A 6,000-nucleotide genomic window follows, 5' to 3' on the forward strand; every position below is an offset into this window, starting at 1 on the left:
GCCAGAATCTGAGCTGCCGAGAGCAAACACCAACTGGTGGTGCCTTCGCTCAACTTGCCCTCCGATGCCAACAGACACTGAATCATTCTGCTGTAATGAATGTCAGCGTGGGCAGTTTTTGTTGGCTGCCAGAGAGAGAGCGAGAGAGAGAGAGAGAGAGAGACGTGTGTTGCTTTACAATGTATGAAAAGTTTTCATCCTCACTCAAACACAGGTGTGCTGCAGACCGTCTTCAGAGACACACTTGAGGAAACCGGCATGCAGAGTGGGCATATTTGGGAGGATTAGGAAGACTTTTACTTGTAATGGGTTCTTTTTTTCTCGCTACTTTTACTCAAGTAAAGAATCTGAGGAGCCTACCTCTTCCACCTTTGGAGAAAATGTAATACAAATGAGGAAGTCTAGTTCGAGTCACACATTCATGAGTTTCGGGGCTTATCGGGTGTCAAACAATGCAGAGCAATTTATAATACTCTGGAAAGTAGTCGGACCATAAATCAAGACATCCTCCCTCGACAGTTGCGAGGTTTCAAGGCATTCTGCATTTGTGCTGTTGGAAAAAAAGTTGCATTAGGTTGCTGCAAAAGTAGACCCATGTTTCTGCTTATAACGCGTCAGTACATTCATTACTTAAGTGGGTCACCTGTGGATAGCGCACCCCCCATGTTAAAAAGTCAACTTGAAGTCTATTGTTCTAAATGAGACCTTAGGGTGTGCATCCATATATTGTTGATCTACTGTGAGTCTTAAAGGTATCCTTTCTGCACTTTAACTTCTGCACTTGGACTCTTTTGCTTACTCGCCTGGATTTCTATATTTCTGCTTCTTCTTCTCCGCTCATCACTACTGCTGCTGTGCATCCTATATTCATACCTCAGACGGGCTCCTCCAAGCCTCCGCCTCTTCAGCCAGCTCAGTTCATTTCCTCTCTAATCTTCTACCTTCCAACCTACTTGTTCCTTAATCAGTGAAAAGGAACCGGCATTCACCAGGTGCCACTCAGCTCCCTTCCAGGTCTGGCAGCTGCGACAGCCAACGTCCCTCTCCACCATCGTCTCCGCTGCCAATTCAGTAGTGCCAGACGCCAGAACAGATTAGCTGCTCGTGGGCCTTTTAACAGCCATTTGAAGGGCAGGCAGACGGTATTACAACCAGTGACCGGTGGTACCAGTTGGCTGTTTGCCTTGTGTCAAGGCTCCAAGGTGGGATTCACAAATAGAAAATACACCTCTAGTAGCACCTTGGAATGGTTTCTTAAACTGCAAAACACAATACATCATGACACGGAGAATTCTGTTTCCTCCAGAGTGCTTTTAGCAAAGTGCATTCCTGTAAAACATGGATTTGATATGTTTTTGTAGTGCATTGATTAAAAGGAACAGCAGCAAAGCAGCACTATGTCGATTCTGGATGTTTGATCTCCTCAGGGTGCATCCTGTTAAGCTCATTTATCTCTGCTTGGATCCACAATCTTACCTTCTTGGTCACTTTCGGTTCATTATACCGATACTTTACCTTCACCACCGGTGCCCAACAGTACGTTCTTGGGGTTAGGTTGGGTTTTACGGATCAATAAGGGATTCTTAAAATAACAGGTTTAAATTTCAAGAAAACATGAAAGATAGCCTATTTTAAACAATGTTGTACTACTGTACTGTGTATTTGTGTTTATACATCTTTTGAAAATCATAACTTAAAGACAATACACTAGATACAGCCAAAGTGGTTTCATTTGTATGCAATACTATTTCATGCATAAAATGTACACTGACAAGGTATTATATTTTAAGAAAGTACACATACAGATATAAATATTCATTTACTTTTTTTAACTTATTTCGACTCGTCTCAAAATGCATTTGCGTCACCAGCGGTTTGAAGGCTTGCTGAGCTATCAGACGGAGGTCACTGAATGCACATTTGCTGTTTCTGGTTCATTTACGAGAGAAAAAGTGACAACAAGACTTTCAGAGAGTCTGAGCCCTGGTCATTTTGAATGCATTGATGGTCCACGTCACACACATTGAGCTTTGAAGTGGACGCATTGCTTAGCAACTTCCACTGCAATAAGATGAATCAAGACACGTAGTGTGCTGCGCTGACCTGTGCTTCAATTTCTATTCTTCTGCAGTCTTATATATATAAAAAAAGCCTTGATTGATTAATTGAACAGCACAGCTCCAGATCTAAATTTAGACCACGATATAGTATGTGGCAAAGTTAGATGTAACACTTTGATGAAAATGTATTGATATATACCTCTGCGGTGCAACCTGCCATCGAAAGGATTCCAAAAGAATAAGAGAGGAGAAGAAAACATCAAAGAGCATTTAGAAAAAGGCTCAGGGGAGATAACGTGTCTGATGTTTTAGTGCAACTAAATGTTGCACACCGACACACACTCACATGTACTGTACCCGCACACTTTTAGGAACTATAATGTCTGTTTAAATTAAATATTAAATCCAGACCTCTCGAAATCCACTTTTTGACTTTTCGACCTTCGCGTTCCGCTCGTCAGCAGCCTTCTTTTAATGAAGCAGTTCGAGAGTGACAGACGGCAGATAATCAGACCGCTGCTCTGCTCCCTTTGTCAATGTCAACCTCTCAGTGGTCTTTAATGGAAAAGCCAGAGGACAGAGGCACGCCAGCACAGAGGGAACCCCTTTATCTATGAACATTTAGTGATTCAAATCTGATCTTTAAGACGACAACACAAACAATATCCAGTTTTTTTGCGTTCTTGCATAGTTAAATAATACGAGCCACATAAAAAAAAACAAAAAAAGTCTAGCTAGCAACGAACAGCCATCGTGTCTGAGCATTTCTGAGTGGCTATTTGTGAAGTGTGTAAATTACAGTGGAGAGGCCTGGATATCATTGCTGGAGGCAGCTTGAGTGCCATTCTCCCCCTGGCTATAAGAGGACTTTGGTGGGGGCAGCGCATGAGAAAAATGGAAGTGCTCAGCAGAGACCACTTCACACATGCACCCACACACACACCATCAGATGCTCTCTTTCCTTATTGTTCTTTTGTTCATTTCTGTCTCTTTGTCCTCGCCCCTTCACGATTTGATTTTCTCTCATTAATCAAAATACATTCGCAGGCAATAATAGGTCCTTAAGCAATATCTCACCTCTCTCCCCCCCCCCCCCCTCCCGGTCTTCCTCTCTACTTCTGTCTCTCTTTCCCTCCGAGGCCTATTTCTGGATGCCCACTTTTACTTCTTTGCACTGAACCAGCCCACATGCCAAGCTTCATCCAGCTAGTGATATCCAGTTAATAATGTGCAGAAGCAGCGCCTGTCTCTATAATGATACACTGCTCGCTGCTAACGTTTGTTTACCCTCTCCTTCCCTGTCTCTCTCTCTCTTACTGATCTTATTGTTTCAATGTATGTTTTAAATCTCCTTTACTTTTTACTACTGAATTTTATTTCTTACACTGTTTCTTTAATTGTTTTTAAATCTCCTTTTCTTTTGCCTTATGTTTTGATGCTTTTAATGGTTTTATGTGAAGCACTTTGAATTACCTTGTTGTTGAAATGTGCTATACAAATAAACTTGCCTTGCCTTGCCTTGCCTTACTGCAGACGTGAGATTAATTTGCTGATAAAACAACCGCTCAGTTCCCCATTCTCATTTTTGGATGAAACTTGTGGCGGTATACAGTACGTGGCCTTGTCTACTGCAGGGGTTGTTGGTGTGCGTGTGCATGCGTTTTTCCTGAGTCTGCACATTTTCAGCACCCAGGGAAAAAAAATCTAAAATCATAGATCTAATGCAGCAGCTGGTTCGGCTGACGGAGAGAGTGTGTGTGTGTGTGTGTGTGTGTGTGTGTGTGTCCACATTCAGACATGTTCATTTTAAAAATGTGCATAAAACTAACTTCATCAAGTACAGCATCTGCCCTCTTGACTTCCTAATTACCCCCAAACACCAAAACGCTTTCAGCATGTTCTGTGAATTCATCAGCTGGATAGAAAAAAGATGACTCAGCAGTGGTGGTAGTAGTACTGACTTCTTGTACTTACGTAAAAGTAATAATACCACAATGAAAAGAAAACACAAACCATTACAAGTATTTGACAAAATAACGTCAAGTAAAATGTATTTCAAATATAAAGAGTGCTCATTATGCAGATGGTCCCATTCATATTATTGGAATATTACCGATTCATTGACATGTAATTATAAGAACTTGTTGGGTAATCTATCGGTTTGATCTATAACTACGCAAAATATATAAATTGATCATATGTTTTACATACAACATGTCAAACTGAAAAGTAAGTAGTAACTATTGCTGTAGTAGAGTAAAGAGTACAGTATTTCCCACTGAAATGTAGTGTATAAATTACCACATAATGGAAATAATCAAGTGAAAGACAACTACCTCAAATTGTACTTGAGTAGAGTACTTGAGTACTTACTTCAAACCTGTTATCATACGTATGTGGGAGACTACCGATCTGCAAAAAAGTGCAACACGGTTTCCTCTTTTTCAAACGACTTGTGAGAACATTCAGTATCATCGCGACATCGACAGACGCTAACAGGAGAGAGGAGAGATCTGGCAGCCAAACAGACCCCTAAGCAGGACACTCTAGTGAGGAAAAGGCCCCTGGGGCTCCTTGGGTGACACAAGAGATCCATACTGGAGCTGGCAGCCTTACAGGATCCACAGTCCAAGAGATGTGTTCGTACTGGTGCCATCGATAGCTACTTTGATCCTCTCCACAAGACTCTAACTCCTTTTAAGTACAGCTTTTGTCCTGAAAAGACTGGAACGTGGAAACAGACTAGAGATGGACGACTGTAACTGTGTTTCTTTGGAGAGCTGATGGCGCCTACGTGAGACCCGTCTGACCACCCAGTCGGACAGAGTCTGCCTTAAAAGTGAATAGGCTGCTTTCTGGGGATGGTTCATGTGAGTGAATTGTAAACACCGATGACTGTGAAACTTGAGAGTATTCATTGTTGATGGAGACATATTGTTGCATCATTTTACAGGAGGACTGGAAGGCATGAACGCATTAAAAAAAACAATAATAATTCTGATTGTCCTCGTGAAAACCATGAGAATGTCTCCACTAGCTGCAAGCCATGCCCTACTGTAACTACACAGGTCAGCCCACTGAATTTAAGTATTTTTCCGATGACTTTGCACTCTCTATATTTCAAAATGTAAACAGCTGGTGGAAGATTATAATGTGGTTATAGGAGAGCGGACCTGAAACCATGACAAGATGTGGGTGCAAATTGACCAGTCAAACAAATTTAAGAGTTATGAAACGCACAGAGGGAACTTTTACTGGAAACTATGTTCTACAGCTTTGAATTGTGGTTGTTTCTTAGGTTAGGTTATCTGTTATATAAAAGTGTAGTCACTAATCATAGGATAAAGTTGAAACTTCTTCACTGTCTTAATTGGTTATTACAAGTATAAATGTACACACAGCAGTTAGTTAAAATTTCCATCCGAGCATGCAACAAGAGGCCCAAACCGCAAGAATACAAACTGCACAGAGACATAAACAAAGAGTTGTCAGTGATTGCTGTGTCCCTGCTTTAAACGTGCAAACAGACTGAAGAAAGAAGCAGCTTTTGTCTGGTTGAAAAGCTGTCTGTGATGTTTTTTAAACACGAAACTCGCTGGGTTCATCAGCCGCCAGATGTTGTATCGCAGGCACTCCTCATTAGCTAGAATAACATGTGTACTGGAAGCCCGTTGTAACAACAACAACAACAACAACAACAACAGGTACAAGCAGCAAATGCTGAGAAGGGAGAGGAATTGATGCAAAGGTGCTACTATTAGCTCTTCTTGCGCTCATGTATTACGTCTTTGCACATACAAATGTCTGTGTATAATATGCTGTATCAAAGGTAGAAGAAGTACTCAGATCTAGGACTTAAATAAAAGTAGAAATACCATCAATTTAAACTACTCTAGTATGAGTAAAGGCCCCGGGTTCAAAATGTTACTTATTAAGTAAA

The 6,000-nt window shown here is 41.2% G+C and overlaps 1 protein-coding gene across 5 annotated transcripts in view; it reads right to left on the minus strand.

Annotated features, from left to right (window-relative positions):
• Positions 1-6,000, minus strand: part of kazna (kazrin, periplakin interacting protein a) — a 108,821-nt gene that overhangs the window by 45,845 nt on the left and 56,976 nt on the right. The window lies entirely within an intron of this gene.

This window comes from Melanostigma gelatinosum (assembly GCF_949748355.1).
Source record: "Melanostigma gelatinosum genome assembly, chromosome: 8".
Lineage (NCBI taxonomy): Eukaryota > Metazoa > Chordata > Actinopteri > Perciformes > Zoarcidae > Melanostigma > Melanostigma gelatinosum.